The 24148-nt window shown below is 36.6% G+C and overlaps 1 protein-coding gene across 4 annotated transcripts in view; it reads right to left on the reverse strand.

The window, feature by feature from the left end:
• DGKH (diacylglycerol kinase eta) overlaps positions 1 to 24148 on the reverse strand; it is a 165050-nt gene that overhangs the window by 84315 nt on the left and 56587 nt on the right. The gene's annotated exons all lie outside the window — the stretch shown is intronic.

Here is a 24148-nt window from a genome sequence, read left to right on the forward strand (position 1 = left end):
CACAATATAAACGTGAATTTAAACTTTATTTATTCACATTGAAGAGAGACTAATTCTTCTCTCTTGCACCAAAATTTTGCACTAGAGTTTGCATTGCTATTTTTTAAAGAATGACAATGTTGGCAAAATGCTAATTTTACATGTAAACTGAAAAGGCAGTCAAGAGGCATATAATTATTCTGAAGATACACACAAAATAATTCAATTGTCTGGATAGATGCAAAGCCACAAATATTAAAGTGAGCAACAACTGATGGTGGCAGAACTTGGGAAAAAATACTAAAACCATCAGCAGAAGGTAATTTTCAGTTCCAAAATTGATTATGTTGAGGAGAAAAACAATTTCCACACAGATACTAATTCAACAGGGTACTTAAATGTGTCTGATTCAAGCACAAAAATTACTTTAATATAGAGGGAATAATCCAGTTTGATGCAAGTCATGCAAGACTTTGAGTGTGCTGCTGAACTGAAGCCTTCAGCATGAAATCAGCTAACCATCAGAGATAATTATTATCTGGAAAGTGTGAGAACAGTAACAGATAGGGATATTTTTACCATGCAAATCTTTTTAGGCAAAAATGACTCACTGATCCAAACCCTTCCGTTGCATACTGAATCCTGTCTATATAAATCCCATTTTTTGAAATGAGTAAGAGGCAGTATATTTTAAAGGTGTTTGCTGTTTGCACCTGTGTGGGTGGGATTCATCCGATTACAGAAATTCTCCACTAAATCAGACAAAACAACATGAACACAGAATACTAATTTCACAGGTCTCGAATTTTCTTCAGTGTTGAAGCACACAAGAGGTATGAGAAAAAGCAAGTATGTTTGGATATTATATTGCAAAATTACTATTTCCAGAATATTTCCCATTTGTAATGTAACGTGATAAGAATCTTATAATACCATTTCTAGATAATGTCGGACAAACATCATTTGAAGTTATTCTAGAGCTTCTGGAAACTTAACCAAGACCTGACCTAAAGTTTAAAACCATCTTCTATTATCAGATGTGAAATTCTCTTGAGCTTTAATGCAAGTAATAAAAACACAGAAAAAGCAGAAAGCACTTTACTGTTCCTACCATTTCCTTGAAATGGGAAGCATTGCTGTTATGTACAGACATTGCACCCTTCATTTAGATAGTCCTAATGTCACAAACCAAAAATGTGGTCCTATGATCACAAAGCAATTGAATTAATGCACTCAAAAAAACCAGCCCTCTCCAATCAAACATTGCAGATGAAAGTTTACATTTGTCACAGTTTGCTTCACATGCCAACAGCCTGGACCAGTGGATTCAGTCTCAGGCCTCCTGCCCTAACTAAGGGATAACAATTCCCAGTGGAAAGGGTCTGCTCACTACACACCATTTTAAGACACTTTTCAACTTTCTGATCAGATCCCAAGATAAGCTAGTTTTCCGTTATATAAACAGATTTAATCAGTTAGCAAATACAAGCACTTCTTCAAAGCTGTCTGCTGTAGCCATGCAGCACCTGTGCTTCATATCGCACTCTGAGATTTTGGAAGCTCATCACAAGGATGGGAGCAGATGACTTGTGTGTTTCTCAAGGGTCAGAAGTTGTTAAGACTAGAGAAATTCAGTTCCAAGGAAATGGTACTCCACATTAATGACACTGACTTACTGGGAAAATTTCCAAAATGGAAGGAAATCCCTAAAGCACACTAGGTATACTAGGAGTCACAGAACATATATTATGCTTCATACTTTTGGGAATTTTAAACTGTGTTAAAAAAACCATAACACTCCCTAAACCCTGATGTATTACTTACTAAAGAATTAGTTAACTCTTTCTTGTAATTTTTATCCTTACTAAACCATTGTCTCCTATTTCTGCTTACTCCTTAAACACCAATATCTCTAATAAGAAACCTTCAAAATTAAATCCATTTTGCAAATCAGCCATTTGAAATTAGCCTCCTAGACCCGGTAGTAAATAACCTTGCAGGCTCTACATAATTTATTTTTGCATCAATTTTTTTTTAAATCTGGTAAACATTTACCCAAGAAGTAGAAATACTTAATGAAGTACATACATTAAATTTCCATTTTACCATAAATAACTATATTGGGCTGAGGTCTGACCATGTTAAACACAAAAATACATGGCTGCAGGCATCAAAACTGAGCACAAAGCTTTAGTCCAATACCCTTAATTAACTTTATTTAGACTTTAAAATGTTTAAAATTCCATCTGCCAATGAGTCATTAAGTAATCTGCTAATAATGCTTTCCTGAGTCTATACCAAGTAAGAGCATTTCCAGCAATTTGAGATTGGAAGGGACCTCCCAGGTTGCTGAATTTGGGTCCTCATTATTGCCTACACACAGGTCATGTTAAGTTTTTCAAAAGCAATGATCAGGCTATAACTACACCTTAAGAAAGTAGTTCTTTTTCTTCTCCCCATGGTAATGAAGACAGTGCTCCAAGAGCTCACTGTTCTGAGAAGCCTTTTTATAATTAATCCCAGCTGGACATTAAATCTGAAGCATAAGCAATAATCACTCCAATTACATTAACTTCTTTCCTACTGTAATTTAAGAGAAACAAGAAGTACAGATCCCACAATCCCACACTGCTTCTCACTTTTACAGATCTACCTCTCAGCTTGCCAAAACCTCTGAACTTCCCTATCCTGCATCTCGTGTCATCTAGTAGTACAATGTCCCTCCAGAAGTATAGGAGTATAATTAGAACAGAATAGAATCCCTAACAATCTTTACTATTTTAGCCATTAGTAAAGAAAATTATTGACAATATTACAATCACAACATCATAGCATTCCACCGTGGTATATTTTCCAGAAGAAATCTAATTATAAAAATCACAGCCTTTTTTCATAAAATTAATGAGTACATATGTGTTCAATTATCCAAGAATGTCAAATGCAACTCTGCATCTCCAAAATCTCAATGACAAAAAAAAAAAAAAAATATTGTGGGTATTTGGGTCACTAAAAGTGAGAAACATCCTCTTTTGTATCAGCATATTTTAAAATGTCCAGTATATATTACCTGAAAAGTCAAACTAACAGTTTTTATGTCAAAGGAAACCAAACACATTGCCTTACTTCTAATTCCCCCGCTTTGTAAAGCCCCACATTTCTGCAAAAGTATTTTTTTTACTTCCACTGCTACCAGAAAGACAGAAAGAAAGGAGAAAATATTCTGAATTTAGAAAATAATAACTAATTGTGAACTCATTATTGGCAACTACAAACTAAAACACTAAATGATTAAAGTCTACCCTCTACTTCTTTTCATGTAAATAAGTGGACATGCTGCACAAAATGTGTCAGGAGAGTGAATAAGAGAACAGGAGGAAATTTCTGAAAGTGAGGGAGATGAAAATGAGAACAGGAAAGGCCATAAAACAGGGCAGTGAGATGCAAACAGGAAATTAGGAGCCTGAAGAAGAATTTAAGATAACCTTGCAACAGATGTTCATGCTGAGACTAAAAAGTTCCTAAAACCTTGAAAGATGAAACACAGCTAGCAGGTTGACAGGATCATTTTCCAACAGACGTGTGAAAAGGGTGCCCAAGGATAAGAAGTCCATAGGAAAGAAGCTCATTAAATCCTCAGCATCTATCTTTACCAGTGAAGATGATGAGGTGGTATCTCACACAGCATGTTCTCCACATCAGAACAGCTGCATCGACATGGAGAGCATGTAGGAAAGTACAAGACCAGCCAAATCACTGTGTCACGTGGGCCAGGTGGCATTGACCTGGGAGCCTTGAAGGTCCCAAAGGGACCACTGATACTAACATTCACTCCTGGCAGGACAGTAGAGTCCATACAAAAGAATGAGCCATACAACCAGTAAAAGTCAACAGAGCTTTTGTGAAGGAAAATACTGCCCTTACCATGTGTTCAGGAGGTGTAGAGAAAATAAGTAGATAAATTAGGACCCTGTAGACCGGGATATTCAGAAAGCCTTTGACAAGGCTTCCCACCAAAGAATACTGGAGATGTGTTATTAGAACTAAACTGGGAAAAGGGGCATGTTGTGAACTGAAAGGTGTTTTAAGGAAAAATCTAAACCTCATTAACATTATCGCATCAATTTCGAGTAAAGAAGAGATCTGTGAGTCACAGTTCTTCACAGTTCTCTAAGCTCAACCACAGCTAGAAATGCCATGAAATTTTCCCTATCACTTAGAAATGCAACAAACCCAAGACAGAATATAATTCTGCTGCTCTATAAAACTGTTGTGTCAGACAGTTCTGCTCTCTCTAACTCATGAAATGGGGTTAAGAAAAGGTACAGAGATGGACAACACAAAGGATTCACAGAACAGTAGTTGCCTCACAACAAAAGAGACTGAAGAGTAGAAGACCAAGATGGTGATATGAACAATGTTTAAAAAAGCATTAAGGAAAAGTAAGGTGACTGCAGAACTATAGCTCACCAAAGCCCATAACATTATAACGAGGAATGTGACAAAACTATATTCAAATGAGCTTAACAAAGATAAAAAGTAGCACATCTTTACATAGCAGGTAGTGATTTTACGAAGCTTGCTGTCACAAGCGATTGTACAGGCAGACAGCATCAGAAGCACAAAAAAGAAGAGAATAGAAAAATTCAAGAACGGTGTAGCTGTGTGTGGTCCCTTTCATTTACCATGAGGAAGTACCATGGGAATGCACGGCCACCAGACTCACATGCTGCTCCTGTCCAGCCTTTTCTATTCCACTGCTGAAAGTGGATCATTGTGCAACCAAGCAAAAAATGTCACAGGTTGAGCTTCTACTGCTATGTAGACAGCATCTCTTTTGCTTTCAAGTCTGATGTTTGTATTTGCAAGTGGGCCTAGGCCTTCATTTACTGTAACAGTGAGTATTTGTATTCCTGACAGACCAGGCAATTAAAGAAAAGAAAAGAAAGAGATGATATGATGATTCTCTTTGATATTAACGCCCTCCTGTAGTACTTCCTATTCCTGTGACTTTGCCAAGTTGAGAACCAGAATAAAACCAACCCCCTTCTATTCAGTATTAGAACACTTTTACCATCTGCATAGGTATGGCTTTAGGCAGACAGTGCCTTCATTACTTTACAAGGTAAAATCTCACAGCTCATAGTAACTCAGAGCCCCTTAAAATATTCCATGTGTTCAGTGGATTGAAAATTATTTTTATTATTAAAAATGTGACAATCAAACACTTGATTTATATTAAAATTATGACTCGGTAACTCCAAGCCTGTGATTTTCTTGACAATCTCTGTATAGCAGATTCTATTACTGTCACTTAGGCTGACAGATTTTTCATTAGTTATGTCAAAATAAAAATAGATTTTATCTACCAAGAATAAAAACTTCAGCAGCAGCTTACTGCAATGTTACATTTTTATTGAAGATTCCTGTTCACAGTGAAGGGAGTCTAACATTCAAAAATTAAAACCAAACAATAAATCTATGAATTTAAACAGCTAAAAAGCACCAAAAGAAATTTGAAAATCAGTATGTTGATGAATTAACTTTTTTTTTAATATCAAGAAAATCTTAATAAAACAAGTACCACCAAGAACTGGTTGCTCAGTGGAGCAAGTGGAGCTGTATCATGGGGTACCTAAAGCACAACACTTGGCTCAACTGAGATGCCCCAGGCTGTTGCTGCTAACACATCCTCCAGGTTACATCAGCGACAGAAATCACAAACTGCAGCAAGTTGCACATGCTCGGTCTGTCACTGTTGATGACAGTTATCCCTGTCCTATTAAAGAAAAAAACCAGACCACCTACCTGTGAGAAAACAGCTTTCTAAAATCTCAGAATGAAAGCCAGCCACACACCCCACCAAAACACTAACTTACGATTAAGCATCACCATTTCTGTGTGATAATAAACACTATGTTTCTTCAAAGTTATTCTTATCCTTCATATTTTGGGGTCATTTATGTGGATGGACTCCAGCCTGAGTAAAACTCTAATACAAATAAATGCAATTATACAGCTGTGCATTGCCCTTCTTCCTCAACCTTGTTTTCCCTTCATGATCCCTTCCAGCCTATGCTAAGGAAACAGATTTTTTGCACTACTATTGTTAAAATAAATAATAATTTTAAAAGCTTTCACCTTCCTCTAGTTGGAACATATGGTAATGCAGTAAGACATGAAGTAAATATGAAATTACCATAATAAATTGCTATAATAAAGAAATATCTTAGTAGCACAGTGAAATGCAATTAGCAGACTGATTTAAAAATAGAGGTTGTAGCACGTAACAAATATAAGTAAGATATTGCCATATTAGGATAAAACATTACACTTGTAATTAAAAAAATAAAAAAGAAACAAATATCCTATTTGAGATATAAAGTTGATACTAGATTGAGAATGGAGAAGAAACTTTATCTGCAGTTCATGTACAGCATGTTGCTCTCACTCTCTGTTCTCATTAATCAGGGCATGAAACAGCTGCAACTCACTGAAAAAGGATAAAACACTTCATAGCACTGCAACATAGTGCCAAAGATTTAAGAGTTTTGGTGCTGTAACACAACTCAGCTAACTTTGAGCAGTATTTCACTGCTACTGTTTGGAGTTTCTGTAGTTGTTCCTTTTAAATTACACATGCTCTGAGCAGAGAGATTTAAACCAACTAAGTCTAACTGGTTTTGAGACAAAAGAATATAGATGGTACATATTTCACGAATAAAAATATAAAAAATAAAACTCAAAGAGTCAAAGCATTCAGTTGGAGAGATTCTTTCCTTTACCAGAATAATCTAGATTCTCTCAACTGCAGAGGTGGCATTTCATTTTAATCAAAAATCTTCATAAATGGCTTTTTTAAGGATCAGGACTTCAGAAGTAATAAAAGTGAAACTATAAAGTCATTAACAATTCCTATTTTTACAGATGAGAATTATAGGAAAGAATGTTGAAAAACACAGACTTGTAAACAAAGCTGCAGGACAAAAAACTGTATTTTGAGACGTGACATAGCACAGAACTTTCTAAATACTTGAACTCTAACTAATTCTGGTACTGTCGGTTCAGGTTCAATATATTTACAATTAAGGAGCCTGGCTGTTGCACAATCACAGAACAGTTGAGGTTGGAGAGGATCTTTGGAGATCCAGATAGTCCAGCCCATCTCACAAAGCAGTCACCTGGAGCACTTCACCCAAGGATATCTGTGTATCTCCATACATACATCTGAGTATCTCTAAAGGCAGAGATTCCATAGCTTTCCCAGGCAAATGTTCAACCTGTCTTAGTGTTCAATCACCCTCAAAAGAGGGAGGGTAAAAAAAAAAAGTCCAAAATAGCTTTTTTCTTGTGTTTAAATGTTGTGGTTTCTGTATTTCAATCTGTGCCCTGTCACTGGGTACCACTGAGCCTGACTGTTTTAATTACACTCCTCAGATATTTGTATTTATTCATAAGATCCCCTTCAGCCTTCTCTTCTTCAGGACAAGCAGTCACAGATCTCTCAGTCTCTTATCAAAGATGCTCCAGCCTCTTAATCATCGCTGTGGCCTGCCACTGGACTCTCTCCAGCATGGTCATGTCTGACTTGTACTGAGCAGCCCAGAACTGGGGACAGCAATCTGGGTGTGTCCTCACGAGGGACAAGTAGATCATCTCCCTTGACCTGCTGGCAATTCTCCCAAACACAGCCCAGCATCCTGTCTTCATTGTCCCATGACCCTCCTCTGCCACACTGCTTTCCAATCAGTCAGCCAGCCTGTCCACTGCTACAATGGGATAGGATTCTTCCTCCTCAAATGTAAGACGTTGCCTTTTTTGAACTTCATGGGGTTTATGTTGGCCCATTCCTGCAGCCTTTCCCTCTCTGAATGGGAGCACAGCCATCTGGCAAATAAGACATTTCTCCTCATTTTGTACTGCCCATACACTCTGCAGCTACACCCTGCATTATCATCCAGGCCTTAGTGGAGATGTTACACAGCACTGACCCCAGTAACAACCCCATGGGTAAAGCAGTAGTGACTGACCTCTAACTGGACTTTGTGCCACTAATCACCACATGTTTGCTCCATCACCTTCCAAGAAATAGAGATGAGGCAGCTGCTCTGTAATTCCCAAGATCCTCCTTCTTCATTTTCTTGAATATGAGTGGCATTTGTTTTTTTTTTTTTCCAGTGCTCAGGAACCTCCCCTAGTAGCTACGACCTTGGAAAGGTAATGGAGAATGGTCTTGCAATGCCATCAAGCAGCTCCCTCAGCACAGAGATGTGTAGCCCAGAAGGACCATTGGACTTGTGTTCATGCAGTTTAAGAGTTCCAAAACTTGATGTTCCTTCACCTTCCACCACTTTCCAGCTGGTCACAGGCACCTGAGATTTCAGAGGGCTGGTGTGAACAGTAAGGGCCAAGGTAAAGTAGGCATTGAGTAATTTGGCTACCTTTATGTCTTTATCACCTGATCCTGTGCCTCATTTAGCAACAGCCATGAGTTTACCCCACTATTCCTCCTTCTGCTGATGTACCTGTAGAAGACCTGCTCATTGGCCTTCACATCGCTTACTAGACTCTAATGCAGGTGGGCTTTGGCATTCTTAATCCCACCCACACATGACTGTTTCTCTAAATTCCTTCTGGATCACATGTCATTGCTTCTAGTTTTTGTACGCTTCCTTTTTATGTAAGTTTTTTCATAAGTGTCCTGTTCACCCATGCAGTACACTGCTCTTAAGACTGTAGGACTATGACAAACTCATTCTCTCTGTCTTTAATTTCTGTTAGTTCTAAATGTGAAAGCCCTTGGAGCAAAATTGCACCCTTTTTTCTAAGACTGCTTTTCCTAGAATTCCTTACAAATATTACTGAGGAATCTACACCTTGCACAATTTTTTCCCAATGCAGATTTTCTTCTATGAAAAATGACAAGTTCTAGACAATGTCTGGAGGCCAAATTGGCACTAGATATTCCAGTCCCAGTTACTGTATTTTAATTCTTTCAGAGTTATTAAATTTAGGATTTTATAGCTTGGTATATTCTGGAGGAAATTAAAGTTTGTGATGTAGTACTGAGTAAGTGCCAAACAGATCTTTAGTTTACTTCCAGGCCACTAACAGCCTTCTGTAACCAGAGACATTATGCTGATACATTCACTTTTTTATGCAGCTACATATAAATATTACACGTGTACCTACTGAACCATTATAAATTTAGGAAACAGCTTATTACCTGTGCTGATGAGTTTCAGTATTGAAAGGAAACTTATGAAAGAGAGACTTTTTACAAGGGCATGTAGTGTCAGGACATGGCGGACAAGGTTGAAAACTTGAAACTGAAACAGGGTAGATTTAGATTAGATACAAGGAAGAAGTTCTTTACTGTGAGGGTGCTGAGACACTGGAACAGATTGCCCAAAGAAGTTGTAGGTTCCCCATCCCTGGCAGTGTTGAAGGCCAATCTGCATGGGGCTTTGAGCAACCTGGTCTACTGAATGGTGTCCCTGCCCATGGCAAGGGGGTTGAAACCAGAAGATCTTTAAGGTCCCTTTGAACACCCACCACCATTCTATTATTCCATGCAACAAGAATTGCAGAGCACAAAAGTGACACAGCTGGACACAGCAGCTCATAAGCCAGCATTCACTGCTTCTGTAAAGATAATCTTCACATGTTCAGTTTCCAATCATAGAATCCCTAGACAGGATAATAGGGGCTGTAAAATCAGATTTTTCACATGATCTGTCATTACAAAAATACACTGCCCTTCTTTTCTTTCTATTTGAATTAAGTCTTTATCTGTCTTTGTCAGCTATCCTTGAACTATTCCCAGAAGACATTTTCCTAAGATGTTCGTAAAGCCCTCGGTTACAGAGACTCTTTACCACTAAAACTGATTTCCTCGTGTAAACTTTTCTTTTTGCCCTTTAAACTCATTAAGTGCTTTGGTAGGACAATGATGCAGATGTAAAGCATCAATAAATTAATTCAAAGGCTCTTACTATCTCACAGTACTTTTTAATGACAAAGCACTCGACAGGACAATGGTTATGGTTCTCTACTTGGTACATTCCAACTTTAGTTTGTTAAAATCACACTAACTTTTCAGCAGGAGAAAATAATATGAACACACAGCTATTAAATGAGTAATAAGGTTGTTCTGCTTTTTGACCAAAGTAATTCACAATCAACCAATCAATGCCCAAACTGAATTTACATCTAGAAGTATTTCTAACAGAACAACAACAGAAAATTGTTTTCCACAAAGGATGAATGTTATGGAAGTCTTCTATCCTGTTATGTAAAAAGATTAAGCTTAGTACAGCCCTAGAGGTATACATGCTCTAAAACTTCTCAATGAAGTTTCTCACAACATCTTCAACAGCATTTATGAGTGAGAAGCTCTACTCTCCTCTGGAATGCAGATCAAGTATCCTATTTATTTTACTGGCCTTTCACATAAATGTGAAAAGCATGGAAATTTTTTTTGAAAAATAGATATGGTTAATCAGATTTCCTCTAAGATTTCCCGATCATGTTTCTTTGGTATCTACTCTATTCTGCTTAAAATACTTTTATCCTCATAATTGCTTACTTGTGTTTAATACAGGTACAATAAAGTTCTGAGATTCATCCCATTTCCAAGCATTAAGTACTTAAGGAATATCTGGAGTTGCTATCTTTTCCCCGCAACAAGAGCTGAAGGACTTTGAGAGATACACCCTAGAAAATCGTGCTTTTTCCTATGCTGTGACAGTCATGGAGAGGGTGCAGCCACTGTTAAGTTTTTCAGGTCAAGAAGACAACAATAGCTAAGTCGGAGCTGTGACAATACCCTTAGATGCTACAATGATTGATGCACAACATGCATGCCTTGGGACCAGCAATTTGGAGCAGAAAGCAGGGCAGGTCTTCCGAGCACTAAACCCACCAAAACTTCAGAGCCAGAGCATCCCATTATCTTTGCACTGGAGGCTGAGATACATTAGAACTTTCTCCACATGCAGAGAAAGCTATAGAAAACCAGCTAAAAAAATCAAAAATATATTAATCAAATCGAAGCTATATGATAAAAATTTTAAAACTACAGGATGATCCTCTCTCCCCTGTAAATTAGCAAGGTTCCAAAAATGAAGCTAGGTAATTGTGGTCTTACGCTATTGTAATTACATGAAAAATAATTCAAATTAATTTTTATAACACTTTTCTTGTTAGAAAACCCCCTGAAGTGGAATATTTTAAGAAAAAAAGACTTGTTGAAAATGCCCTTTGACAGAGGTACTGTTTACTAATTGGTTTCAGATAGTAGACAGAAGTGCTGATCAGAGAGACCTGGATGAAAGTCAAAGCACCCATATCAAGAGCCAATTTCTGAGTCACCTGAGTAATCACCTGAACTTATCATTCAATTCTTCCAACCAGATTCCTGATATGGTCTTATACCAGCAAAAAGTCTGGGAATAAATGTGATAAATACTCCTTTTTTTTTATCTTTCCCCCCACTTTTTTTTTTTTTATCTCACCAGAGATGCTTCTCAAACTATTAAGCCATCTGTACACTTTGTAACTTGCTAGTTAGGCTGGTTATTGTTGCAATTTTTACAGTTCCAATATAGATCATTTTTAAAATTGCTATTACTTATAATCCACTATTAAAGACTCTAATGGGGTGATAGGTTAATGAAAAACATAACTAAAACAATATTCTGATACATAAAGCACAATGACTGAAGGCAGGGAACTGGGTTTTTTTGTATGTTAGTAGGTTTTTTTTTAAAGAATATAGTAGTTTTACTTTCTGCTGCCTTAAACTCCAAATATGAAGGCAAGATGCTCCTGCTGTGACTTAGAGCATCCTTTTGATGCCATTTATGTTTGGACCAAAAATGGGCTGAATTCAGTCCAGGGCATGAAACAAGAAATTACCACCCCCAAAGAGCAGCTTTAAGCAATGCAGATATGAAAAAGATTTACTAAAACACCCCGAGGAAGGAATATGTCCGTTTTAAACTAAGGCCCAACAAAAGTTATATTACCATTTGTATGACAAAAGTAGACATATACTTTTGAGAGGGAACAGTGGTGTGATATGAGTGAAATGAGAAAGAGGATTCTTTAGGCAGAACTGGCACAAAAGAAGGGCAAGGGATAAAAAGATTATTAAGTTGAGCATCATTGATAATGATGGGAAAAGTCACACACAGATCAGCAAAGGTCTCTTGCAGTGTGAGACTACATCTTCCAATTTACAGCAGCCATTTAGATAAGCTATGAACACTCAACAGCTACTCATATGAACAACAGTGTTCATTAAGAATAATCAATGATTGAGAAAAACTATAATTTGGAGTCTCTGCATGAATTTGTTATTGGATACATGGTATCCCTGAAACCATACAATTCAGTTGAGCTCTTTAACTCACCTACCTAGAAACATTTTCAATAAGCAAACAGGATCAATATTGAACCACAGAGAGAACGTGCACTATCAAGAGTACAACATCTTTATGGATAAGCAAGTCCCACCACTATTAAACAGGAGACTGTTTACCAGTAGTGAGGAAATGTACTTTATATCAAAGTAGAACACTCCAGTTCTAAGGATAGCTGGAAGCTGGTTCTAAGCACTCGTCTGAAGAAGTTCCACAAAAAAATAAAAATACAACCAATTTTAAAACTCCACTAACGTTCCTCTAGTATGAAAAATAAGAACATATGAACTGAGACCAATTAGAATATAAATGGATACATGAACAGTAAAACCTGGGGGAAAAAAATGAACAAGCAAAAAGCACTGTTTATTTCAGAACAATTGTTGGATATTAATAGTGGGTTTTTTTTTACACCTCTTAAGAATGATTCATGTATTCTTATCTAAAAATCAGGATTTGAATAAGAAATTATGGCCACTAACCACCTTTTTGTATTTAATGAAGATTGAGACTGGGTTTTGAAATTGACAGAAGAAAAATCCCTCTCCACAAACTGCCCTGGCATAGTACACAATGCTAATTTCTTCATGAAAAATTCAGCAGGTTCAGTCCAGGTCTCAATGGTTGGCAAATACTATAGTTAATCCTAGAAAGTACCTTTTATAATTACACTAAGAAGTTACTAGGAAACAATGCACATTTTTGAAGTCTTTTTCTTGAGTACTTTTGTTTCTTACTCCACTCTTTTACATAGCAGAATGTCACAGACACTTTCAATGCATACACTATTTCTGCACATAAAAACTACTTTGAGAATAAATATTGTGCTTAGTATTATAGGAATAGTATAATACAGAATAGCTGATACCAATTAAAATCTCATGTCTATGTTATTTGTATACCTTCCGGTTTATGTTTTACAACTTATTAAAATTGCTTTAGAATCTATGCCTGAAATTTCCAGGTGTTGTTTCTCTAATAAAGCCACAAAAACTGTTGGAAAAGGTAGTTCTTCTAACAACTTCCTAAGCAATATTTTTTCATGCTATTATGTGAAAAGGAGAACACATGCTGAGTTTTGCAGTTTCCCAATACTCTCCATCTAATGTCTTAAACAAATATTAAGATAAAAAAACCTCACATTGTTCCTCTAAAAATTATCCCCACCTTTTAAATTAAAGTAATTGACAAGAACTTTCATTTCTTTTCATAAAAATTATTCTATAGCGAATGACCACGTGGGGGTAGTAGTGTGATGCAATGCTCAAGTGCAGCCCAGCAGCACACAGCAGTGCAAGCACTCAGGCTGCGTAAAATAAGTGCATTTCTGCAGCAGGTTTTTGAGTCTTTATAGCATAAATACTTTAACTATAAAACATACATACATGTGGACAACTGCAGTATCAAAATCTGAAATTTTTGAGACTTAAGGAAGTGTGGTAAGTTATCCTTTCATTCCACACAGGTTTTGTTATAGAAAACCAGAACAGCCTCAAATTAACATTTAGTGAGAACATACATAGAAGAGCTTTGGCAGTCATTTACTGAAAGTTGACATTTTCAATTGCTAAATTACAGAAGTGTAAAGATTTTTGTTCAGGCAAGTTGCTAAGTTATATATGATTAATAGCTTCTGCTCTTCCATATATTTTTGAATTTTTTCTACATGAAAGAGGATGCTCAGGCTTTACTGTTATTAGAGGACAAGATGATTCCTTTTTTTTTTTTAGTGTAAATTATGGTCAGTCTTTTTTTCCCTTAGTTACATCAGCCAGTATCATAAATAACTCAAAAAAGTTGGTCTTGTGAAACTCACTTGCCTTTTTAAAGATAAGTATATAAATATTTATTAGATTTGTACTGTACACAACATAATAGAGGAGAAAAAAGGGTGAAAATTGTTCCTTGCTGTATAAATAGCTTTAAGTACATAGAAGATACAGTTCAGCTAAGCATCATAACAAACTGACTGTGCCCTATCTTTTGCTGTTATTCAGCTACATTGATTCACAGACTTTCAACTGTTTTACTCTCATATATCCTATTTTTTATATATAATAGAATACATTGCAAATATGAATTGTTTTTACACATATACGGTCCCAAATGTATTTGAAAGCACTGTTATACAAGTCAGAGCTTGCCAAAAGAATACAGCCAGGAAAAGAAAGGAGTCTTGAAGTTGCCAAGCCGAGCTGAACTATAACCCACTGACTTGTTCCTCTCCAACCATTTATCCCCTCACTGCTTTTGCAAGTAATACGTTACCAAGTCAAACTCCTGCCTTCCTACAATTTGGGAACAGTGCTAAAGCCAAAAGAAGTATTGTTAAGGGCTTGCCCGGGCTTGAAAGTTGGTGCACACGATGGGAGTGTTTGACACAAAAGCTTAATAGCTGAGCAGTAACCCAATGTGCAGTCACTCTTAGCCCCAAGCAAAAGCATCACCTTCCTGTTTGCCTTAATCCCCAGCTAACAAACTTTTTTGCTGTCAGGATGATTCATTAAGTGAACACTGGAAGAAATAAAACAGCTCAGAATGGGGCAAGGTATCTCATGACAAAAAATGATGGAGCAGACAAATGAGGGTAGCAGCAGCAGTTACCAACAAAATTCAACAGCACAAAACTTATTTGCCACATTAACTCTCTCTGAAAAAAGAGAAGTTTTTAATCAAGAATTTCAACTGCCTGGTTAATCAATACAATGTTATCTCACTTTATCTGAATTACTTTACTTTTTTAATAATAAAATATTAATTCACATTAAATAAGATAATGTTATCACTTAGGAACTAATCTGTTAATACCCTCCCCTTAAGCGAGATGAGGCCGAGCAGTTTGTTTTGGCACAAATAACATGGTAAATAAAATGCCAGTGTTAAACATTATCAAAGGGGATTAGAAAAGCTATTCATGTTTTTAGTTTTTCACATCCTCATGTGTGTTTACTATTTTACAAAACAGTTGCTTTAATCGCAAAATAACACAAAGAGATAATTGTTTTCCTTATAAAACTTTTCACAGTGCAACAGAGAAAGTCATTGCAAAACAGTAATAAAATAGGAAAATGCAATTTAGAGAAACTAGAGAGTGTTTTAACAACAAGATTTGAAAATTTCTTATCATTTTTTAGGTACTTCTGCCCTTTTATTTGCAACAGTGAAAGCTTGCAGGCAAAGGTGAGAGGAATAGCGTATTTTTAGGCTGAGTTGCTGATATGTAGAAAACTTCACTGACTTGCGTAAGGTCACAGTGAGTCAGCACCAACAGAACAGTCGATCGAAATCCAAATCCCATTCTCAAACTACTGAATTGACTCACTTCCCACAACCAGTTACTCTCCTTGTATTTTATGCAATAACCCACTCAAATCATGAAGCTGCTTCTGTAAGTGGAATTTTTCATGTTACAGCCCACTCTTGTAAATCAACCAAGGAGACATTTCATTACCTTTTAATAAACTTCTGTGATCTCACTTCCCATGTCATATCGGATATCCTTGCTTAATGCTAGATAAATGAGTCAGGTTGGGCATTCCTGATGACTGATACGAAATAGTTTTAATGCATTTTCTTAGGAATCTACTTTGATAAAAAAGATTCCGATCACAAAATACATAGGCTAAAACAGAGATACCATTACATCTGTAAATCAATACACAATATTGTTCAGGAATCATCTGTTCTTGCTCAGGGAAAAAAAATAACGTATCTTGTTTTCTTCATGCAAAATGACCATTTCAAATCCCAAAAGATCCCAATAAATGATGCCACAGATTCTGTTCATTGTCCCAACTTCATGAGAGGTCTCTTGCAAAAAAAAACAAAAACAAAAACAAAAAAACAATGCACTTAAGAAGTTCAGGAAACAAAACTATTTTAGCCTGAATCTGATCACTGAAAGCTCCAGTGTTATCTGCTGAAAGTAGGGTAGTGTCTTACTCTGCCTCCAGCTGTTATAGACAACTCAGATCAAGAGACTACAGAAATCCCAAGGACTTCCCCTCTCCACTATATCCAATTCTGTCAATCTTCATGCTTCAAACCTCACTGAGAGTGGTAAGAGTTGCCTCCCTGGGGTGTGATAAATGCAGCAAAGCCACTCCTGCACAGCAGAAGTCATGCAGGTGTTAGGGCTGGAGAAGGCAATTCCATTTGGTTGGTAGGTAACCAAGGACATTCCCAGCCAGATCAAGAAAGAACTCAGCTTGACTCTTAAGGACACTAGAGAGTCACATAGATTTTTCTGGCATTGCCTTAAATGCAGGCATTTGCCAGCCTTGCTCCAATTACAAAATTCTCCTTCATGTCTTCATTCACAAATGAACCAAATGCAAGGGACAAAATATTCCATTTTTAATATATTTAACTGCTGCATGTGAGAAACAGTTGCATTTCTTATCTTTATGTTGCAATTTCCTTGTACCTCCCAAGGCTACAGCAGCATAGACTATCAGTCACATTATGAGAAGTAGGAAAGATGTGACATTCTGCCTGGACACAGTCATCACACAAAGGCTTCTTAAGCTGTATGTTAGATTGCTAGAGCACAAATCAGAGGCATGATACAGCTGGTTGTGCTAAGCACTCTGGAGACTATGAAATGGTTGCTATACTGTTTAAAGAACATCCTCATGAATGTGAAGCCCTCTTAAAGTACCTGAAAGACTATAAGAAAATAATTAATAGATATATTTACATATTTTAAAATATTTAAAACAAACCTAGTATGTGAGGAAATTAAAATTTATAAAACCAAGGAAAGGTAAAGATAACAAAATTCAGAACAGTAAAGAACAGGCAGTGGTTATGGGGCCACATCACCTCTTCACTCTTCTAAAGATATCAGTGTGAAACTTTCTGTTACCAGTTGCTCAAGAGCTGAAAATTAGCTGTCAGTTGGGAGCACATGAGGGCTGTGAACTCATAGGTGCTACATCAGGAAACATTCAAAACCCAGAAGAAAGAAGAGACAGAAGAAAAATCTACTGGCAACTTCGCCCAAGGTTTTTAAAAGAGCACTTTTAAAATCACTCAACTTTAGTTGCACTGGAAAGAGGAAGAGCTGTAATGACACGTGTCTGTATGACAACAGATTTTCACAGATGCTGTAAAAGTCACACATATACTAGCAAACTGAATTTTTGCCAGCGTAAACTACATCAGTTGTCTGAGGAATTATAAACTGTACTAGGAAATAATTTTAACAAACTCTACTAGAAAGCTTTTGGTGTTTTTTGATAGTTTGTTTAGGTTCCTGATGAAAACATTAACCACACTCTGACTGCTTCCTCACAAACAAGAAGTTTCTCTTGGGTTTCACAGATCCCAAACCTCTATGCAGATCTGCAGACACTGGCTGAAGATTTCACTAAGAGCACTTGTCTAATTCTAATCCCTCCCTTGAAGAAATCAAGTCCAAAATGGTTTTTTGAACAGACAAATTTGACAAATTAAACGCAAATCAATGGTAAAGAATTATGAGACTGTATACTCCATTCACTTGATAATTATAAATAGCCAGAATGCTTTCAGTTATAAATAGCCTGAAATGGTTTCAATTACTTTGAGCCAGTAGCCAATTTAACGACCTTCACGTTCCATTTCCAGGAGAAAACTCCAATATCAACTGTCCGTGAATCTTTAAGAAATGCAATGCATTGAATGTGAGAACACTGAAATAAGCCCCATAAAATGCTAGTGAAGACTGTACTCTTCCACAAAAAATACTTCTGAATTAAAGACTACATTATTTAATATAGCTGTAAAAGCAATCCTTTTGCTCAGAAATAAAATACCTGTTTTAAAAAATAAACTGACTCAGAGTACCCTAGACCAGCAAACTGAGCACTGATGGATAACCTAGGAATATATTCTTTCATCTGTGAAAGGTAGATCTCCCTCTCTTGTGGATCAAACAGAAATGGAGGAAGAGATTTAGCAAAGCAGCTGTCAAACCCCCAGTTTTACTGTGTAGATAGAGATGCAAATTTCTGATGCCAGTAAATAGAATATACTGGGTTTTTTTATTCCAGTTAGACACATGACACATCAGTGGAAAAAATCCTGTTATCTGCCTGTTTGATATTATTCATTGGATGGGCAGTCGCGATTTTGAAACAAGTCTAAAAATCTTAGGCATTTTCAATTACGTATCTCAATGTACAGAAATGTTGCGGTTTTTCTTTAGAAAAGAGCTACTGGTATCAACTTTCCAAAATCAAAAACCCTCCCTACAGATTAATTTAGTAATCCTGAAATGCCTTTAATTTCTTCCACCATCCCTGTTTCCCATGACCTGTATTGTAGAGATTGAGGAGAAGACAATGCCTCCACCATCAGAGAAGGCAAGGAAGTCATTATTTAGCCTTTGTACACAGCCTTTGATCTCCTTGTGTTTTACAGTGTTCCAGGTTATTTTCAATGCATCCTGCAATGGATATCAACCAAATTATCATAACTCATAGAGAAAGCACTACTTTTTCCTTATTAGAAGACCCAGCTTTATAGTCACGATCTCCAGCAGATGTATTATTCTTACACCTCCTTCTGTGTTTTTCTAACACAGAACATTACCAAGTATCTAAAAAGGAACGTTGAAAGACCCACAGTTTACCAAAATAAATGATTTTTCATTGCTGGTTCAAAATATTTTATGATCAATTGTTCTGAACCAGGGACTACTCATATGACAAGACAAACATGTTTGACAAACTCTAATGGAAGATCAATTTTGTAATGAAAAAAAATCTGAAAACATTGTGACAAGTGTGTGAGGTTTGTAACAGAAACATCATAATTTCAGAAGGAAGTAGTGGTGTGATAAAGCCATCAATGTGTCATTTTAGTTCTTGTTTGTGCATAGTTTCCATATTCTGGGGCATCTAACGAAACAGGGGTTTATGCAATTTTTCTGCTCTTTTTTCTCAGTTACCCCAATAACGTAGATTCCTGCAGTAGTTAATAAAAGCCTTCAAACATGTAGAGAACAGGGGTTTTTTTTCCATTACTGATGCGTCATGTGTCTAACTGTGGAATAAAAAAAATCAGTATATTCTATTTATCGCCACCAGAAATTTGCATCTCTATCTACACAGTAAAATTAGGGTTTGACAGCTGCTTTGCTAAATTGCTTCCTCCATTTCTGTTTGATCCACAAGAGAGCTAGATCCACCTTTCATAGCTAAAAGAATATATAGGTTATCCATCTTCCCACTCTTCAAAAGGAATGCTGATTCCAAGGGAAGGGCAGAAGACAACTCCGAGTACATCCCCTCTTGCAGAGGACTTTGCATGAAGTCTGCTGAAAGTATTACAGCAAAGACAACAATAGGATTGAACTACATTTGAAGAATAATCACTTCCTCAAGTTGCTACATTACTTGTAACAAAACAGCAGGTACCTAAAACTGCTTCTGCAAATTTCATAAAACTGTATGCCTATGGGACTACAGGAACCTAAAGACAGATATTATAGGTGCCTATAAATGAAAGTCATATTGCAATGCAAAAGGCACTAAATAACCTGATTCACTGAGCCTTCTCTCATTGCCTTAGAAAAAGGAAATATAGATGCAAGTAGTTCCTCTCCTCATGCAAAAACTAACACAGAACCACTCCCTGCTTTACAAACATTTTTTTTCTGATTAGTTCAGCCAGAGCACACCCAAACTGCAGCCACGCTCTCCCCGGCAGCATGACCTCTTACAACCTTCCTGGTAGGCTTATGCAACCAGGAAACCAATAGCAATTCTGTGTAACTTGGCTAATTTCAACCCATCAGGCCATTTTAAATTAAAAACAAATAACCAACCCCTAATTTAGAATCAGCAAGAAAAAATTATTTGGAAAATGAGTACTAAAGCACACTGAAAATTCCAAAGGTTCTAACACTTCTTCCTATTTTTCATTCAAAAACACAAAAGTGTTTAACTTCAGTTAACTGCTCCTTTCCAATTGTGAATTAGAGCATATTAGAACCTTTGCTTTGAATTAAGAGCATATTATAACCTTTTAAATACTGGAAAAGTTTGGATGCAATGTCACAAAGTTTGCATTTCTGTCACAATTTCAAATGAAACTTTCACCCCATGCTTGCAGTAATTGGATGCTTTATGACAGATTATTACTTCAATAGATGTTCAGAAATTGTATTTGTTTTTACTTCAACTCAACAATATCTTTCACCAGAAGACCATTTAAAAATTCATGTAATAAATGCTTCCTAAGGAAATAGAGACTCTTTGAACATTTACATCCAGACTTAAAGTAAAATTCATACATGGTAAACATAGCAAGCAGTTTACAGTGTTGCTGAACTATGGAAAAAGAAGTTTTCATATGGACATATGAGTGTGAGCTGGTGAGCACAAGTGATACACTTAATTCTTACAAAAATCCTCTATGCTGCATCCGCTATATTGAAGTGTATATCTGCACGCAGAGGCCACATTTCCTCAGTAAGTGACACTGGGAGACCAGACAGGGTTTTCTTTCCACGACAAAAGAATATCTTCCCTTTGTGGCATCTATCTTCATCTGGGATCAGTAAGTTCAAACCACTCAACAAAAAATCCTAAATGGCAACTGGGAAAAAAATCACCACCTGTAGACAACCACGTGGGAAGTTTGAGGAACTTCATGGCAAGATTAAGGAACTGCACACCACATACATTCTACTGCTGCAAAAAGCAGGGAAAATCTGGTTTTGGGAGGGGATGAGAGGAAAAATCAGAGCAAGAACATTCCTCATTGTATATCATACATATTGATCCCTCTTCAAAATAGGCAGATGAACAGGAGAGGACAGGGAATTTTCTGCACAGCATAAGACAGGGAACATAAAAAGAAAAAGAAAGGCCATTGTCACATTGATTCCACCTAAGTGATCTTACCCAGGAAGAGATAAGATCTCTGGCAACCAGCTAAATTTTACTACATTTTGCTAAAAATAGCAGCTGATCTGAAACATTGAACAGCTAAAAATGAAAATATACTGTTCTTTGAAGTGGAGGTGACTGCAGTCTGGTTTACTTTCTGTCTCCATCTGCTGGTAAGTCACACTGCCAAGTTACACAATTCAGTATATAAAACTCTGATAAAATGTCTTTAAAATATAATAAGGTGGTATAACTTCCATTAAAATCAGCAGAATTACAGCTGAAATTTTAGGGGAAAAAAGCCCATTAAAAGTTTTGCCTCTTCAACTTCATTCAACATCACTTCAAATAGAACAGTCAGTGGTGGATGCCTGGAGCTGAGACAAATATACAGTCTCCCAATGGCTCATTTTTATCACATTCAAGTAATTATTTACTTTAGAAAGAGTAATTAACATTATTTCTTTTGGCCTTAAGAAAAGCTTTCACTTTTGCCATAATTTTTAGTCTGCTCTTATTTTCTCATATAGCTGAAAATGCTTCAAAGAAAATCCTCAAGTTTATACACTGAATTATCAAATGATAACAAAACTGAAACTTCTATACACACATGCAAAGTAACTGTTTGAAAAATTACTATAAAGCACCACTGCTCACCACTTTACTATTACTTTAGTACTCAAGAGACAAATAGAAATCCCTGGCTGGTCCCCAAATTGCTCTGTACTCCTACTCAAACTTTCTAAGATAAAACCTATGTCATAAACCTGTTCATAAGCAAGCTCCTGATAATGTCAAACTGACCTTAGTTTCATTGCATTTGAATTTATCAAGCACCTATTTTTGTCATGACCACATTTATAATAAGCATAGCAGGTTATGGGAGGATAATAGAGCAGGGGAAAAAGGAAACATAAATCAATGCACTAAACAGATAGACATTAATATAGGTAGCCACTGGAAGAGAGACCAGCCTGGTCAGAGCTTTCAGTTGAAGCTGCAACTTCAAAGTTACTAAAAATAATGTTTTCCTTTGGAAAGATTGGTTTTCATTTACAAGCCAGTCATTGAGCTTTGCACCAATCCAATTATTTCTCTTCAAAGTACTGAAAAACAATAATTATTTGGAAATAGATAGGAAGCTAGGCAATTTGTGTCTAATATAGTAAAATAATTGCAAATAAAAAATGTAATTTATCAAAATTTGCATGATCTATATTCAACTTCTTGTTAGGTTGTAAGGTGTGGTTCAAGCCAAAAAAAATTTCCAAGTAATTTCCAAAGATTCACACAAGTAAACCCTGGCAAATAACGCCTTATTCACAACTATGCACATTGACTCAGTGAAATTAATTACTTTCCTTTTTAACCCATTAATCATCTGGTTTTCATTCTGGAGAAAGCCCAGAGTTTCATCTTCCTTTGTACTGCAACATTAAACCAAGAAAATTGCCAGTGGCAAAATAAACATCATAATGCTTCAAGTAAGGTTTCCAAGATTCTGGTGGGAGCTCTGTACAGAAGTATTTCTGTACTCCGGGTTACGACATTCTGTTATTTAAATATTAATAAAACAGTGATGTAAACCACATCAGAAAAGAAAACAAATCTTTTCAATTAAGTTTATTTTTAGAACAAGTCCTAGGATTCTGAATACAGCAGCATTTTCTGAACACAGTATTTTTCCCTTAAGATTTCTCGCTGGCAAGATTCCATAACCTACTCAGTTCGGTGGTGGGAGGTGAACTTTTGTAGAGAGAACAGGCACCTCAGAACACTTGTAAATGGCCAGCCAACACATTCAATAGCTGCTATAAATGTTCAGCACAATTAAAATTGCAATCAAAAGTAAAATTCCAATTTTTTTTTATGGCATGAAACACCAAGTTAGAAGGAGTACTTTCAAAAGCAATTAGTAAGTTAACCTCTGACATATACAACAAAAAATATTAGCTCACAGTATAAGAAAAATGGGGCAAAGCAGTGCTATACCAAACCTAATTTATTCAGGTGACATACAATCTGGCCTCAACCAGATTGTATTATCACATCTCTGCATGGACAAAAAAAATTAAAATATCAAAAGTTGTTATTTCTAGGGGAAAAAATATTTCTTTAAGGTTTCTGGATAATAGCCAGCAGCAAGGGCTATGTCAAGATGATGGAATAACTCAACCTTACATCTCTAAGCATCATGGTCACAGGAAACAGAGGCCAAGGCTAAAATGTGACCTGCTGTGGGAGGATTTAGTTAAGCTCTGAATTTAAGTGAAGCCATTTCTTTCTCAAAAAAAAAAACCCAAAACAAAACATCAGTAGTGAAGTGCACAGGTCATACTACATTTGTTTAGTATCCATCAAATATCCACTCTCAATCTCTGTCACACTTCCACAAGGGGGGACAATGTGCATGTCTCATGCATATATTCCCTCAAGTGATCAGGCAGAAGTGAGACGAAGCCTTAAACTTCATTACTCGAGAAGTGCAAACATCACCAAGGAAACACCGCTCTGTCCACATTCCAATGGCAAAGACTCTACCATACATTTCTTAGAAGCAGGATTTTTCATTCCCATGAAAACACACACTGCTGATGGACAGCTGGCATTTTAACAGCTGCATTAGTAATGCTTAAAGCTTAATAGCAAGCTTTTCAACAGGAAGTGTTTGCTTATGCACAATTACAAATTCAATTAACATGGGATACAGGGAGCAAGAAGGCCCCTGCACAGTTAGGAGAAAGAGCAGAGCTCATGCCTAGCGTAGGGTTAAAGATGAAGGCTGACAGGCAAGAACCAAAGGCAGCTGTCAAAACCTCCACTTCTCCACTTTACAAAAACCATTCCTCCTCTGCAGCCATGCCACTC

This window comes from Anomalospiza imberbis, chromosome 2, assembly GCF_031753505.1.
Source record: "Anomalospiza imberbis isolate Cuckoo-Finch-1a 21T00152 chromosome 2, ASM3175350v1, whole genome shotgun sequence".
NCBI classification, from domain to species: Eukaryota; Metazoa; Chordata; class Aves; order Passeriformes; family Viduidae; genus Anomalospiza; species Anomalospiza imberbis.